The 17,477-nt window shown below is 45.2% G+C and overlaps 1 long non-coding RNA gene across 1 annotated transcript in view; it reads left to right on the top strand.

Moving 5' to 3' along the window:
- Positions 1 to 17,477, top strand: part of LOC127388335 (uncharacterized) — a 40,065-nt gene extending 22,588 nt beyond the window's left edge. The window contains exons 5-7 of the long non-coding RNA XR_007890359.1: positions 1,972 to 2,082; positions 12,216 to 12,388; positions 17,376 to 17,477. This is a non-coding gene — a long non-coding RNA (uncharacterized LOC127388335). The remainder of the gene's footprint in view (positions 1 to 1,971; positions 2,083 to 12,215; positions 12,389 to 17,375) is intronic.

The following is a 17,477-nucleotide window of genomic DNA, read 5'->3' as shown; positions in this document are numbered from 1 at the left end:
ACACAAACACTGAACTGGTGACACGGGCCATAGTTAAAAAGTAGTTAAATACAGAAAATATTATTTTGTGCTTTCTCCTAAGCTGAATTGTTGGACTGATCCTGCAAGCTTTACTGTGCTATGGATGAGCAGCTAAAGCAAAAGGACCTGCAACAGTGTGAGATGGCAGAGCTTGTTGGCTGCTGCCGTTTGCAGAGCAAACTGATTCTTCATTTTTAAGTTTTTGGTGCTGAATGGATGTTAGCAAGGAGGCTAACAATGTGATTCTCCTCCTTCCACAGCTTTCCTCCCAGATAGACCCATGTAGCTGCCTGGTTTTGTTCCATCCAGTTCTCTCCATATATTGACCCCAAGCCCAGTTATCATGGAAACGTGCTTCCACACAACCATTCCATTGAAGTTTTCAAAGAAGGGGGAGTCCAAAGTCTAAAAGCAAAAAGCAATAAATAGGAATGCACTGAAAATCCCAGATCTGAGCTGGGAAAGGGTGGTTGGGTCGGCTGAGAGCCCATCGCTGTGTTCACACATGAAGGTGTAAACTCAGGTGAGGAGGAGGAAAGTGGTGGTTGTGTGCAGCCCTCACGTTGCATTTAGCTCCAGCTCACCTGGAAACATCCAGCTGGGATACTGTGCTGGAAGCAGCAGGGTCTCTCTAGCTTCTACAAAACCCAGCAGACAAGTTGCTTTGTTCCTGCTATTGGTATCAGGTTTGGACCTGCGTGTTGCATAGCAACTCTAAATTATTTTAAGAACCCTCAAAAGGGTATTAATGCTATTCATGAATAAACACAGTTTTTTTCACTCGTGTTTATGAATTGTTTTTCATGCCTTTCCCCAGCTGAGTGAAACCTTTCATCTTCCCAAACAATGAAATTCAAGTTACTGCCAGAAGACTGGTAGCTCTTGCTCAGTGGCACAGTGGCTGTAATTAGTCTTTTCCAGTGCATGCTTGGATTTCATTTTAAGGAGTAGGAGACTTTAACTTGTTGATTTTTACTCACAGCTGACCAGGCTCAGCTCCCACTTGTAGAATGTGTCTCCTGGTAAGAGTTAGGAAGAGGTCAAGTTTCAGGTGTGGGTGTTTCCTCTGTGGGTCCTCGTTCTCAGAGGGAAAGTACTTACAGCTCATCTGTCTTCACTTCTTCTAGGAAAAGTCATCCCTGAAAGCAAGGGAAATAGTTTGTCTTTTTCTCCTACTCTTCGAAAGCTGTCAGTTCTAATTTAATTAGTTGGTGCATAATAACAGTTTATCATTTCCAAGTCTAATGTATTATAATGTTGTTTATAGTGATTTGATGATTAAAGGCCTTGTCAGAGTCTTTGTTTCTTTTCAAAAAGAAAATGTATCTATCACCCCTAAAAAAAAAGAAGAAAAGCCTTTGTTGTTATGCAAATGAGACACACTAGATTAAGGAGGATTATTGTACCTGAACAGGTATTTACAATAATTTTTTGAACTCTTTCTGTCATATTTTTGTCTGCAGTGCTCTTGTCTTGCTCTGCAATATAACTCCTCACCAGGGCCAAGCTCTGTCCTCTGTCACAGCTCTGTGCCTCTGTCCAGCCTTGGACCATGATGATGTCCACTCACACCCTCTTGTTCTTTAGCTGAGAGCCCCATCCATCCTCAGAAGGACCCTCTCCTGCTCTGTGCCTACTAATGAGGTCTCTCAGAGCTTCTCCTGCAGCTTGGCCCTCTTGCCTGGAGCTGTTTCTCAGGGATGCTCCCAGTGCACCATCCCAACTATGGATCCCCAGGATGCTCAGTGCAGGCACCTGGGCAGCTATGGGACCCACCACCACCACCCGGAGAGCCCATGCCTGGGGGTAAATCATGGTGTGTTCAGGGGCAAAAGGCCCAGCTTGGAGGCTGAGGGAGCTCCTTGCCTCTCTGCTTTGCTGATACCCATTGACCCAGCAGAAATGCTGCCATCCTTGAGCTCATGGGTCTTCCTCTGCTGTGTTTCCCAGGAACCTTGGTGCCTCCACCAGGATTTTACCACGTTCTCCTTTATTTCCCAGTCTCCTGGCAAGGAGGAACTTCTCCACTTTGCAGCAGAGTTGGACTGAAGATCCAGCTGGGTGAGTAAATGGAATAATACCCTGCTGTCTGCTCAGAGCAGGTTACTGTGTAAACCTGCCTGGTTTGGGATGGTCGATGTGTTCTGCTTTATTTTGCATGCATAAATATGGTGTCCTACATGTGATGGCCATAAGTGCAGGTCCTTGAGAAAGCAATATGTTTCCTCCCACTTCCTGCTGGAGCTTTTAGCTGCAGTTCTCTGCAGCTGGCTGAATGACCGTGTTTGTGTCTGTCATCAATTCCACAGTCTGTTATTTAAATTACAAAGCTCATTCTTTGCATCAGCCTATGCACAGCAAGTTAGCAATCTATGCATAAAGTCCCAGCAGGCAATGATTGTCTCCTAAGGAAGGCAGAAGTAAAGACAGCCCACTGGATTGATAGAAATGTCACTGAACTGTGATGTGTTCCTGGAACAATTGGGTTTCTTTCGAAGAAAGTTGCCATTAACACTGTTCAGACTGAGCATAGGTGAGCAGGGTGTTGAAAATTAGGCTGCCAGCCCAATTACAACATGGTGTAAAAAAAAACCCCGGTGTCATCAGCTTGTTTATGACCTCAGCAAAAACAAGCCCCAGACCTGAACAATTATGCTAATTCTGCTCTGATTTACAGCAATGATAAGCAGCAAATGTGCTGCTGGAGCCGCCTGATGCGTGTGCTGGAGGAGCAGACAGGAATCTCACAGGGCTTTCTGCAATATTTTTCCTTAATGGTTCATTATGTTCTGGGTTCTGGTTGTCAACATCCCCCCCTTCAGGCAGCTCCTCCAGCCATGGGGAAGGGTGATGGGAGCCCACTGACCCATCTTTACTAGCTGGGGGGAATGTGGGTGTGGGAGCTGCACCCTATGAAATGAGGTATCAGTGGTCTGGATGAGCCAGCCAAGGAGACAAGAGAAAGGGGATGGGGGTTATTATTACTATTTTATTTTTTTCTTTAATTGCAGACCATAATAGGGTAGCTCTCTCCTTGGCTGGGCAGTGGCCAGGCAAGGAGACAGAATAGACTCTTTCAGCCCTGCTTTGCCTCTGTGGTGTGGTCTCTTCAGGACACTGACAGCAGACACTGCAGTCTCCAACATGCAAGTTTCAGCTCTGCTGGCCTTTCCTCAAACCCTCGAGCAGCCCTGAGATCAACCCCATCTCCTGCCCCACCAACAGCTGCTGGGGCTGTTTACCTATGAGAATTGTGGAGACAGCAAGAGCACCTTCAGTCTACCAAAGGTGCTGGGCCCCCTGGATTTCTGAGGTTACTGTGGATAAAAAGGCTATTTTCACAGAAATCACTGGTTAGATGTTCAGTGGATAAAAAAGGAGCTAGAAGATAAAAGTGAGACCCCCCCAAACCATTTCCAGGTATCCTTGCAAGGGAAAGTTTCAGGGTCTTGCTATTTATCTGGCAGGGATGAGGGGTGTGTGTATGTATATATGTGTGTATATGTTATATCTGTACACAGACACGGGTGTGCACACATGGGCAGGGAAGATGCCATGGGGGCTCTGAGCTCTTTCTGCAGGCTCCAGCCAGGCTCATGGAGGCAGGCAGCACGGGGCACGTGGGTAAATGCCCTGGCTGTGTCACCTCCTTGGGGCACTCTGGCTAGGGCATCCGTGGTGCAGGCACTCTTGCATGGTGTTTGTTTGCAGAGCTGTCCTAACCACCGTTCATGGTTGTTGACCTCTCTGGGGTTCAGGTGTGCTCTGTCTTGCTCAAATAACCTGGAGAAAGAGGCTCCTGCCCTGGAGACCCTGCAACGCTGGCCATGAGGAGCATCATTCCCTGGCCATGCCACTGCAGCTGAGCCACTTGCCTGTCTCCCCATCTTGGTTAGTAGGTAGTACTGAGCCCCTCTAGCCCCCCTTTATATGCCCAGAGTACTTCTAACCCTTGGAACAATTTCTGGGTCCCTGGTAATGGTCTTTCTTCTTGCAGCAAAGCAATCTGGGAAAGGCTGTCCTTCACTCCCAGGCTTTAAAGTGATATATTTTTAAAATTTTTTATTTTATTTTTTTTTAATCTCTGACATAAGGATAAAAAAAAAATCACAAAAATGAATGCAATAGTTTTTTGGTTTTGAGGGTTTATAATGTGATATGTTTTGGCTGGTGTGAAAGTTATACTTGCTGGATGCAGCTCCTGCTTCGCCAGGCAGGCTCTGAGTGGTAGGATTACAATGGCACATCTTAGTCTAATGAGTTTAAGTACAAACAGTTATTATTTCTAAATAAACACGTGCTATGAAATGCTATCAGAGTTTTACAGGAATTCTTAAAACACTGGATGAAAAACATTATATAAAGGCTGAACTCTCACCTGGGAAGCAGGATGTAATGTGAATCAATAGAGCTGCATTTCTTCACCACTTCATTGACTCTCAAACACACAGCTTTAATCCTTCAGTATCCTCCCCCCAAGTTCACAACTCTGTTTTATTTGCAAATACCATGAAAGGATCATTTTTTTTCCTCAAGGTAATTGCATAACTTCCTTTTGTTTCACTCAGAAAGCACCTGTGCAAGTCAATGGACCACAGAGCATGTTTAGGTATCTCTTACCCTTCACTAATGATGTTCAGTAGATCAATCAGGGAGAGAGTATTTTTTTATTTTTTTTTTTCCTCCTTGTAGAGGATCTTGATCTTTCTCTGAGGGAAATGACCTTGACTTGTAATGCAGCTAAACTGGGAAAGCTGTTTTGCTATTCAAACTGAATTTAGACTAGCTAAATAAATAGTAGGCAAAAGAACAAATCTTCTCTCTTAAATAAATGTGAGATATTAAGACCTGGCTTTGTAGTGATTATAGTCTAATACTCAGCTTGCTGAGAGGCAGTATTTTTTCTGTTTTGCCTGTGTCTCTAACCTTGACTGTTCCATTCATCTCTGTGGAAATGCTTCCTTTTTTCTGTACATTTTGTGCACACAAAGAACAATTTAAAACTTACATGGCATGGTCAATCAGAGGTACCTAACTGGCTCTTTGGAAAACATGAATTGTGCTTTTTTTTTTTGCTTTTTTTTTTTTTTTAATATAAACACAAAACAAGTCAGTGGCACCACATTAATCATTCAAGCCTATTGGAAAGTCTCCAAGCACCAGCTGAGTTAAAAAAAAAACACAAAACAACAAAACCAAACAAACAAAAACCACACACACTTTGATAAGAACCAACTGGGAATTAGATTTCCCCCCCAGCCCCCTAAGTTTCAAAAAGAACAACAACAACAACAAAACAATTCAAAGAATTGGCAAGAAAACAAATTGAACTATCATGGCCGGTTGTAAGGGCCATGCTTTGGCTCTGGAGAAACAATTCATAAATATTCATTAGCCTGGGGAAACATGAAAAACAGGATTAGACTTATTCATGGGAGTTCATCCTTAGAGTCAATGCTAGGGTGAGAGAGCCAAGACAGGCAAATTGCAGTTTTATAATATATTTCCTGGGACAGACAAGATCTGCAGTCTTCTCTCTTAAAAATAAAAACAAAAAAACCCAACAACTCAAAAGCCAGCAAAAAAAAAAAGCATTTCATTTCTTTACACAGCAGAGGTGTTGTCTCAGCTCAGGCCTGCCCCATGGGTGGTTCCCCCCCTGTGTCACCAGGTGCTCTGCCACGGGACGATGATGACTCTGGCTATGTGTCCCCAGGGGTGGTGCTGGTCTGTCTGCAAGAGAGGGTGGCACTACTCTCTGTGCTGTGCTTGTCCTTTCTGCTGTTCCCTTGGCCTGTTCCCCCCTGGGATGTGGGAGGGTCCCTTGTGTTCCTTGGCACTCAGCTTTGAGAGCCACATCCAGGCAGCCCTGTGCTGGTGGGGATCCGTGTCCTTGGCATGACATAGCCTTGGGCTGTGATCAGGTTTTTATGGCAGGAAAATATCCTACAGTGGTGAAGCTGGCAGCACTGCTCCTGAAGTCCTTCCTTGCAAAGTTGGTGCACAGTGGAAAGCTAATGAGCTCACAAGGCAGGTAGGATGGGAAGAGTCCACAAGACTTCCAGGAACCACCCCCCCAACTTACCAGGGGAAAAAAAAGGACTGTGACCTCTGGCAAAATGGCCAGGAGCATGAAGACATCCTTATGTCATATCTGCTAAAGGCTGAGATGAAGAGAAGTGAGTCTCATGGAAATGTAGATAGGTCCAGATGATAACTCAGTGTTGCAGGGCTTGGAGTCATTGCCTTCCTCTGGTTTCAGGAGACAGGCTGGTCCTCTATTTACTCCTGCAGCTCTTGGTGGCCTGTTAGAAGGTGACACTGGCATTGCTTGTTGCCAAATGTATGTTTCCTAGTGTGATTGCACTCCTCTCCTGGGATGGATGGCTCTGTGCTGCCACGAGACACAAAGTGAAATTAGCAACAGGATTGTGGAATCTCTGAGTGAGGCCATGTGCTCATATTAAAGGAAAAATACAGCATGAGTGTGTGCAACATCTAGTAGGAAATGCAGCAGGCTGATGACAACATGAACCCACTGGAAAATCAGACTTCCACTTATCCACCCTCTGCAGCACATGAAGTGCTCTAACGCCACTAAAAGTGAGTGGGTAAGTGATTTTAGTGACTTGATCCATCACCAGTCTAAGGCAGATACACCATTTGTGATTCCTGTGCCTGCGGAGAGGGATATGATCCTCAAAATCTGTAGCTGGGACAAGGTGTTGGAGCCTGCTTGCCACCACAGGCTGCGCTGGGGCTGGGACATGTGAAGTGTGGGTGGGGATGTACTGCCAGTGTCCTGCCAGGAGTTCCACAGGTGGGGTAGACAGATCGGCCAAGGATGAAGCTGAATTTAGGAAGACAATAGCTAGAAATATTTTCTGCTTTGCTATAAGCAGTAAAACCATAGAAGCAAATTGGTTAGGCTGCAGGATCCAGCTGTTAAATAACAGCTTTCCCAGCTCCAGTGGGAAATGTTCTGCCTCATGGTAATCGAGACACTGTAATGCCTTGTGTTTTCATCTGTGCTCTGTCTGCAGAGTCATTTCCTCCATCTTTAGTGCTACTACTGTCATCTCTGGTACTTTTTAATATGCCAAAGTTACTCAGCACCAAAGGCTGAGGGGAAATTGGGCTTTCTCTGCCTGAGCCTTCTTGTGGAGGGTTTTCTGTTTGCTGATTACGATCTTAAACAAGCAGAATCCTGACAAACAGAGGGAGGGAAAAGGGGGCCTGCGTTGCTTGAGCTTTTGGACCTTTCCCAGGTTATTTTCCTCTGCTCGCCGGGTTACAAACACATAACCACGGTACCTTACTCTTGCTTGGGAGCAAAGGGCTTTCCAGCTCTCCAAGGTGGATGTCACGGAACAACTCCAAGCTTGATGATGTGGGAAGGCAGAGGCTGTGGGACAGCCTGTGTTGTGCTGCAGTTTTTCTTCGTTTCGATTAGAGCTCATCACGTGCAGAGGGTAAATTGCTGCAAGGGTAACCAGCCCATAGCAAGGCAGTGCCAACCAACTGATTGCTCTTTAATCATAAGGGGACTTAAACCTCTTCTCCACGGTGAGTCACCCTGAGTCTGTCTTTTATCCCAGCCCAAGTGTCCTGCAGGTGTCTGGGGACAAGGGCCGTGGAAGCAATATCCCACCTCAGCCTGACAGAGAGCTGCTGCCTTTTGAAGGGCCCAACGCTGCCGGGTTCTCCTCCTGCATGCTCAGGCATTTCAGGCACTACCAGCTACAAACAGGGAGTCTGGGACCCTGTCCCTCCCTGCTCTGCACCTGCTCCAGTCTCTTGCTGTTTCCTGTTTCTTGCCTGACATTGATCCTCCCTTCACACTTCTGCTACTCCTCGATCACCAGCAGCCAGGGCATTGCGGCTGCCTGTATTTTAACGTAAAGAGAGTGGCATCTTTTCTCCTGGCAACAGGCTGCCTTGCTTTCTTCCCCTCTCCTTCGATAAAAAGTGACAAGTGCTCCTTCACAGGGCAGTGCAATCAAAGGAGCTGCTCCAAGAGAGCTGACATGGTGTGCTGCCTGCAAGCTGCTCCACCGCGGGACTGCTTAAACAGAGCTCACATCCTTCCCATCTTCCTCCCTCGTGTGACAGTGCCCTGCACCCTTTCTGATGATAGCAGAGATTATATCAGCGTGGCTTATCTGAATAATCAGCTCTGAGGTTTCTAAACCATCTCAGCGGGATTTTTTTTTTTTTCTTTTTGAGGTTCTACAAAGCTTTCTCAGCTGTGGTGTGATGCAGAGGGCTTTGCTCCCCACTCTGCCCCTCAGCACCCTGCTAATGGCTGAGTCTATCCATAAGGAGCTTTCCTAACCATTTCAGGATTCACTGATTTCTCTCTTTATCACTGGTTAAGGCGATCACAGATGCTCTTCAGAGGAAGGATTATAGAACACTTTAGGTTGGAAGGGACCTTTAAAGGTCATCTAGATCAGGTTGCTCAGAGCCCCATCCAAAGTGACCATGATTGTTTCCTTGGGTGAGGCTTCTACCACCTCTCTGGGCAACCTGTGCCACTGGTTTACCACCCTCGTTGTAAAACATTTCTTCTTTGTATCGAGTCTAAATCTAGTCTAATATCTTTCAGTTTAAAAAAATTACCCCTTGTCCTACTGCAACAGGCTTTCCTAAAAAGTTGTCCCCATCTTTCTTATAGGCCCCCTTCAGATACTGGAAGGTGCTCTAAGGTCTACCCAGAGCCTTCTCTTCTCCAGGCGGAACAACCCTAACTCTCTCAGCCTGTCTTCGTAGGGGAGGTGTTCCAGATCTCTGATCATCTTCATGGCCCTTCTCTGGACTCTCTCCATGAGCTCCAAGTCCTTCTTGTGTTGGGGGCTCCAGGACTGAACACAGTACTCCAGGTGGTGTCTCACCAGAACAGAAAAGAGGGGGGAGAATCACCTCCCTTGACCTGATTATGCTGAGCGAAGTCAGCACAACAGGAGCACAAGCTTTGGACTAAATGCATGTTTAAATCCCACCTACAGCAAAGCTGCTTTCTGTGACCTGGCCTTGCAGTTAGGAAGAGAAATGACTGCCATGGCCATGTGTGCAAGGCCAAACACATCGCTGGTGTGGAGATGGCAGCTGGGGGGAGAAGGTTTGGCTCAGTTGCTGCTGCAACAACAGAAGATGGAGGCAACAGTGATGGCTCTTTGCTTCTTGCTTAAATCTGAGTAGGCCTAAATTTAGTTTTAATTTGTTTGGACTAAGTGCATTTTAAGTTGTTTTGAGTGGAAAAGAAGTCACCACTTTTTCCAGCCTGGCCTGCTTTATATCACAGACCATTTCATTTTGGTCTGTTTTCCTAGAGATTATCCAAGTAAAGTGCATGGGCTCCAGAATAGTTCCAGAAAAGCATTGGTCTTGATCTGTCTCTGTTCTGGTTTGGTTTATGTTTGGGTTTTGTGGTTTGTTTTTTGGCGGTTTTTTTGTTTGTTTGTTTGCTTGGGGGTTTTGTTTGTTTGTTTGGGGTTTTTTTGGTTGTTGTTGCTTTTTGGTTTTTTGTTATTGGTTTTTCTTATTTAAATCTATGTTGTTTCAGTGAGTTATCACCTTCACTGTTAGATTATTTTCTATTACCCCTCTAATTTAAATGGATATGGCTTTAGCTAACAGATGTACATCAGTAAGATAATTAGGAAGTTCAGAAAACTACTTTGCAAGGATTGTCCTTCTGCTGCTGTGCCAACGAAACTGAAACCCTCTTCCTTGCAGTGATCTGTGTAAGGTAACTAGACTTTTTACATTTTGTAATTAGTTTCTGCATGATTATCTATTAATATTTTCATGCTTGATTCCATGCCAATGTGTGCTTTTGGCTGAGGTCTCCTTTGACCATCTAATTTTGCATATTTGGCCTAAGCTGCTGAAGCAAACCCTGCTTTTGCTGAAATCAGGGAGGCTGCATTTGCTGGGCAGACTGGAGTAGCAGTTTGGGAACTTGGATAATTAGTCACTTGTTTCCAGAGGTCTGCTTTATATGGCACATAAATGTGAACTAACCTTTAGGAATTCTCTGCAGCTCTGACACCTAATATCAAACTTGCACTTTGCAACAGGACAGAGAATGCATAATTTATGAGCTAGAGAAGTATCTTTAATTAAGCCAGTATTTTCTAAATTTTGACTTAATTTAATTTTAATCTAACAGAAAGAAGCAATCCAAGCCCAGCCAAGATTTTCCTTAAATACCATTCTTGTTATCTGGGATGCTTTAAATCAAGTAAGATAGATGATATTAATTTCCATGTTCTCAGTGTAACACTTGGGGTCAATGTTTGCATACTTATCATAGGCAGTTTACCATTGACAACCCCTGTAATTGTTCAGCTTCTCCTTGGTGAAGACCTGATTGACTGTTATGCACTGTATTTATTATGTCTCACATTAAAATATAGATGATTGATTATTCCATTACTCTATTGACCAAGGCTGTAACAAGGTGTGACAAATACGTGCCATTACAGTCCATAACCAACCAAGGCAGGTAGTGCCATCAGGTAGAATTTTAATGTGTGTGACTCTCTGGAAAGCTTTAGGAAACTTTTGGGACACTGTATTTAAAATACTTTATCTGAATGCATGTACTTCATTTCTGCTAGGTACTTTCTATGGATAGATTAAAAAAGATAACAGACCCTGATCCTGAAATCTTAGAATATGATTGAGAGCCCATGGGAGCCAAGGGAAATTCTTCCAATGGCTTGCTGGGCTTTGGCAGGGTCCTGGGGGTAATTTCTGTTTACTTCACTGAGAATTTTCTCAGACCCTGAAAAAAAAAAAAAAAAAATCACTGTTTGTTAACTGCATTAAAATGTGCAGGGGAAAAAAGTGTCTTCCATCACTGGGGTAGCACATTAATGTGAATTATGTGCACATATCAAGGCGACTTATAGTTGGAAAGAGAAAAATCCTGTATTTTAAAGCCCTTTATCTGCAGCTTGGTATTTGAGAAGCCTAATTTAATTATCTTTGAGCTACTTTGTTCCTCCTTAAAATAAATCATGTTTAATTTTCCTTTTAAATATCATGCATCGATGGACACAGCTCTGGGGATCATGGTAACAAAATGGTGTTGAACCAGCTACTGGAAATTAGTAGTAATAAACAATGCATTTGCTACCAGACTGTCATATTAATTAGTCTTCAGAATGTGTCACTGCTTTTCATTTGTATTTAACATTGCCTGAGCTTACTGCCAATTAAATACAATGTTATCAAATCATCTTGCACGTGATTACATTGGACTAATGTGGTGATTTTCTTTGATCCACTATAATTAAAAATCACAGTTGTGATTTTAAACAAATGTAAAAATATAAACAGTTGCATATGCAGCTGCCTTTTTCTTCTAATTTACTTTAATAACATTTGCCTCTAATTAACAGTCGTGGAAGTCCTGGGCCCCATTTAGCAGCTCAGAGGAGACAGGAGCATTTTACAAGCACTGGAAGAAGCTCCACAAGCTCCCATGTGCTGTCCTCGCCATCGCAGCTGTGCCTGGTGATGTTTTTTGAGCAAGATCTATGGCGATTCAGTGCCCAAATCTGCATGGAGGATTTTTGAGCCAAAAGAAAATGCCACCTTACAACTCAATACTGTTTCCCTTGCAGCCTGCATGGTGCTGAATTCCCAGGGAGGCTCTGCTGGCTGGGACCAGTGCAGCGTGTGCCATGCAGAGTCCTTGTCCCCTGGGACCTGTCACCCCAGCAGTTAGGCAGCCAAGAGGCACACAGAGACGTGGACTCATGCAAAATGGGCAACCACAACATACTGAGAAGTTGTGAACGCCCACGTGCCTACCCCAAAATATCCACCCTACCACTCCCTGGCTTTTCCCTGAGTGGGAGCTCCTGATTTTGGGACCTGCCACTCAGCACAGGGCTAAGGAACAGGCGAATGCCACAGCCCCAACCAGAAGGAAGTTGTTCCCATCACTACCCACTTCTCTGCTGCTGACAGACAGGACGCAGGCAGCAGACAGGCTGGAGGAGGCTGCTCTTCTGCTGGAGCAGATAGAAGTAATTAGTCAAATCACTGCGGCGCAGAGAGGGACGTTGGCCCATCTCCTGTCAGGCAGCAAATGGCTCCTTGCAATTACAACTTCAGTGAGGGGGGATGTAATGGTTTTATTTATTTATTTATTTATTTATATATATTTTTTCTTTCAGCAGAGAAACAAAGAGCTGAACTTTTCAAAAGGCCACCAAGGAGCTTTGCCTCACAGCTCTCCTAAGCACACTGAGAAGGTCACCATGGGTTAAATATCATCAGCTGCCACCCTGGTAGGGATGGAAACCAAAAGCATTGTGGCCTCTTCAAGATGCATGGACATGGTGAGCTGGTGAGTGGCTGGTGGGGAGCTGGTGAGTTGTTCTTCACCAGCCTGATTAACCCATTTATAGCACGTGTGCACCGAGCAGTGCTGGATCCTGCAGGAATAAGGCAGTCCTGGATGCTGTAGTGGTTTGGGTCTAACATAACAACAAAGACCCAGCCCCGTGGCTGCTCAACTCCCCTCACACACACCCTGGGATGGGGAGGACAAGGGCAGCTAGAAGCTCGTGGGTTGAGAGAAAAGGCCAGGAGGGCTCTTTAAGGTTATGGGCAAAACAGACTCAACTTGAGGAAAAATAATCATTTAATTTCACACTAATCCAATGCACACAGGACACAACACAAAGAACAGGGCTTACATACATTACCCCTCCCCCCCCTTCTTCCCAGGCCCAAATCCCTTTGTTCCCGGTTTCTCTCCCTCCTTCCCCCCAGCGGCACAGAGGGATGGGTTTAGAGTGAGGACAGTTTGTTTTTTTTGTGCTGCTCCTTCCTCCTCAGGAAGAAAGATTCCTTACAGTCCTCCTCTGTTTCCCCATGGGGTCCCTCCCATGGCAGAGAGTTCTCCACCAACCTCTCCTCCATGAGTCCTTCCCACCAGGCCTGGAGCTGCTCCAGCGCTGCCCACAGTCTCGGGTGCTTCGGGACAGTCACCTCATGGCCCGGGGGCTTCCACAGCTGCATAATCCCAGTCCATTGGCAGCAAATCCAAGTTCATCCTTCCTGGTATCTTAATGTTCCCCCATGTTCCTCCATGAGTACAGGGGACATCTGCCATCTCGCCATGGGTTGCAGGGAAACTTCTGCTTGGGCACCTTCTTCCTCACCAACCACGGGCACTGCTCTACCTCTCCAGCTCAGCTCTTTCTTTCCAACTGCTCACTCTGCTCAGCTCTTATCCCATCTCTCTCGTATGTTAATGGCAGAGGCACATCTGTTGTCTCTCTAATGGCTCCTGGAGCTGGGGGAGCTTCTCAGCTTCTTAGAGGAACCACCTGTGGGGCCCTTCCCCTGCTACCAAAAAACCTACCAAACCAGCACAGGTGCTCACCACCTCCAACCACCCAACTCCTTGTATCCTCCTTGACCATGCCAGCCATGAGGCCAGCGCACAGCAAGGACATCACCACCGTGCAGCCCCAGGGAGCACTGCTGGCTGGAAGAACATTTTCCCATCAAATGGAAGCAGATAGAAAAGTGCCACCATAATTTCTGCATCACTTCCAAGTGAGCGATGAGTAGTGAGCCCCATGTTTGCCAGAAGTTGGCTGCTTCATCTGAGTTTTGCCCACTGCTGTGCTTCATCAGATGCTATTGCCAAGGTCTTCAGTGCTACGAGAGGCAGAGTTTGCCTGTCCCTCCCTGTGCCCTTCCTGCTCAGGAAGCTGATGAAAAATAACTAAGCAAAGAATTAAGCTGGAATGAGGAGAAGTTGTTAGCAAAACATGAGCCATGCCTTGCTGGGCCTTCGGTAAGTAATGTGCAGTGTTCTGCTGAGGCAGGGCTCTTTGTGCACATAATAACTAATGTTCCAGTGAGATGAAATCTCAGGCTCCTGATTCAGCTGATATTTCTGGCAAATTGTTGACCTATTGCAGTTTATTCAGGCTTTTTCTAGTCTTGGTAGAGCAGCTCTAACAGCAACTGATTTGTCATGCTGTTTCTAACAAATATGCAGGTTTTGTAACTCTTAAAGTTATAATGTCTTGAAGCACCTCAGATAATAATTGCCTGTGTCCTCCGCAGTAGTAGTCTGTGTTAATAGGCAAGGAAAAGAATTTATTAAATAGTAATTAATAGGATTTAATATAGCTGGTGCTAGCTTGTGTCATAGAATAACTCATGGGGACAGTTTTAATTTTGCCTGACATGTGGATATTGATGATTTCTCTCCTGGGCTGGAAGCAGAGAACTGCGTGGCTGTGCTGTGGGCGGGCAGAAGGGCAGCCTGGCTACTGAAAGATGGCTGCAGGGAATGGGTTCAATGGAGCCATTGGCCACCTGGAAACGATGTAAAGGGAAAAGCAGGAAAACAGCACTTCTTTCTGTTCACTTTGGGAAGGAACAAATGCAGAAACCATCTCCTTGCCTGGCTTTGATGCAGTGGGCTTGGTGGAGAAAAATAATGGTTGTTTAGAGCAGTTTCCCCTACTTTATGGTAGCAAAATTTTAGTCCAATTTTGGATCTATTAAAATTTGGAGGAATTTTTGGAGCTCCTGTGAAGTAGTTAACAAAATGTATTGCCATTGCTTATGTCAGTTCAAAGAAGGGATGTGTCAAATGCAGTGACAAAACCAAATGCTTTGCCACTTACTAAACCCAGCAAGAGGCTGTGATCAACCGCCTTCTTTGAGTGTGGCTACAAAGCTTTTATTAGACAAGAGATGCAGCCTGTGGGGACCTGTCATACTGATGTTTCCCTGACAGGGGTCAGAGATCAGACAAACTACTACCATGCCTTACATCTGAGTTGTCTTTCAAAATCCTTTGGCCTCACACTTCACATCACACTCAGGCTTTTCTCAGAATACTTTGGTTTAAGGTGAGACTCAGGCTGGAGCTTGTACGAGCCCATGGGCATGCATCAGCAGTTGGTCTTTTGGTGACCTTGGGGGGGTTCTGATGGCAGCCCAGAGGTTAGGCAGTGGTGGCTCACCCTTGGCTGCCATGGGGTGGATCTTCAGTGCAGCTCAGCCTGTCTGGGTGAGGACGCTTGCTGCCAGCTGAGGTCTTGGGAATTGCTAATGACACCAACTGCTCTGCCAGCAAACTATCCTGGGTCCCCCACTGGCTGTATAATTAAAATGGGGACTGTATGGGTGTGAAGTTAATGCTGTATACATAATGTATCTGTCCCAAGGTAAGTCTTCACATCTGTTCTCTGTAAAACTGTAAGTGCAGGATATAATTAAAGGAATGAGAAATAGTTTGAGCAGAAAGCAGCGCTGTCCACCAGCAGCTCCAACTGCCTCTTGCTGCAGCAGCACAGTGTGTCTAACCAGCCAGAGTTAGAGCTGGCATAAAAACAGGCTGGAGGTGCTGCTGGTTAAAAATATTCCTGGGTTTGGCTTTTTTTTTTTTTTTCTTCTTTTTTTCTTTTCCTCCTTTATTCTGTCATTGAGCACAAGGAGAAACTTCAGTCTGTAAATGCCACCAGTTCTCCATTTCACACTGATGTTCCCAGGGACAGCAGAACTGCCTGTAAAGTGTCTGTCACCCAGTGAAAACTGGGAAGGAAAAAAAGAAATCTTCCAGGCTTCTGCACACCCTTGTCACTTGTAAATAAGCTGTCACTTAACCATTGCCTGCCCTCCTCCCCCTGCTGCTGGAGTTGAAGGTGGTGGAATGTTTGCCTCAACACCACTGCTCTTCTGGGTGTGGGCAGTTCTGGAAGAGCTGCTAACAAGATAGAAAAGAGGGGGGAAACACAGTTCCTGGTATTTTAGCAATGTGCCTGAAAGTGCTTTTGCAGCAGGGAGCCAGAAAGGCTCACCCAAAAGATTTGCAACTATAGCAAAACACACAATGACAAATCCAGGCTTTTCCTCTCACCTCACCTGTTTTTTTCATTTCTGGGGGGTGAGGGGTGTGTGTTAAATGTCAGTTTGCTTGTCAGCCACCGACTGGGGTTTTGGTATCGTTTCCTCACTCCTTTTCTCAGGATTCCTTTGCCAAAGGAAAAGAGAAATGCCACAGCTTGACAGCTCCTCTTTCCCTGCTTGTGAGCAGGGGGCTGGACAGACAGACATCACATCTGCTGGAGGGGCAGGTGTCAGGGCACCTGTCAGCCCCCAAAGCAGCAGCCAGCAGATTGAAAAGTAAAAGGTGGAAACGAGATGTCTGCAGTCAGGGGTTTCTCCCACACCAGGGCTGGTGAGTCTGTCCCGTAGGGCTGAGCAGGAGGGTGACACACGCATCCCAGACACTTTTCTCACCCACTGTCACACCCCAGGGTTGGCTCCTCAGCTCCTGTTTTGCCAGGGCTGCTCGTAAGTCAAGGGGATGTGTATTGTGCACACATTGCAGGAGTCTTATCCAGTTACACCTGCCTTCAGTTACAAATACTCACTCTTTTAATGTATAAAGCTCTGCAGAGCTACAGGAAGAAATATTATGCCTCTTTTCCTGTGATTTAGGTAATCTTTGGTGACAGGTTGCTGATTTTCTACACTAAGTATTTATGCCAGCCCAGCCTCAGAGGGTCCTGGCTGAGCAGCTTTTCCTTGTGATGATCCAGGAGAGAGAGGCTCTGTGTGTGTCCATGTGCATGTGTGTAAAATACACATGTAAATGTGTGTGTGGATATATAAATCCTATTGTTGTTTAGGTTCATTAGAGGAACTTTTCCTGTTTGTATTCACCAGGCAATAAGCAACTGTTATTGAAACACAGCTGCTTAAATGAAAGCAGTTGGAGAAGAGAGTTTTTGTTACAAGGCTGCCAACTTACTTGAGCATCTCCTCACCTTTCTTCAGGCCTGCCCAGGGGCTGCAGGTCTTGTATCTGTGGTTTTATTCATTTGTTTGTTCATTCATTCAGATGCACAACCAGATATACATAAACATACATATATTTATATAAATGAATATGCATACCCACACATCCACATATAGTCCTTATAAAATACTTTTATATGCTTATATTTATGAGATATATCATGCATATGTAAATTAATATATAATGTATGTGTATATTTATATAAAGAAAGGTCTTATAGATGTATATATACATATACCTGTATGTGTGCATATAAAAAGGTCTTTTAAATGATCTTTAGTTACACATGCACAACCAGCATGTATCTAGCTATATGTAGGCATATACATACATACTCACATTTTAAACATAAAAAAATAATTGGGTTTTTTTTTAGCTATATAAAGACCTTTTTATATAAACACCTGAAAACTTTCTGTACCTATATCTGTCTGTACCTCTATCTGTCTCTCTGCCATCTATATCTGTACCTTTAACCAAGAGCTCTATGTTGCAGGAGGGCTGTGGCTCAGCTGTGCCCAGAAGCTCTGGAGAAGCCCCAGTGACCGTGCAGCCCCTCTGCTGTTGACCCTCCCGCCCCCTGCAAAGTGCAACTAAG

Source organism: Apus apus, chromosome 9 (genome assembly GCF_020740795.1).
Source record: "Apus apus isolate bApuApu2 chromosome 9, bApuApu2.pri.cur, whole genome shotgun sequence".
Classification (NCBI taxonomy): domain Eukaryota; kingdom Metazoa; phylum Chordata; class Aves; order Apodiformes; family Apodidae; genus Apus; species Apus apus.
This window is presented reverse-complemented; position numbering and strand designations above follow the sequence as displayed.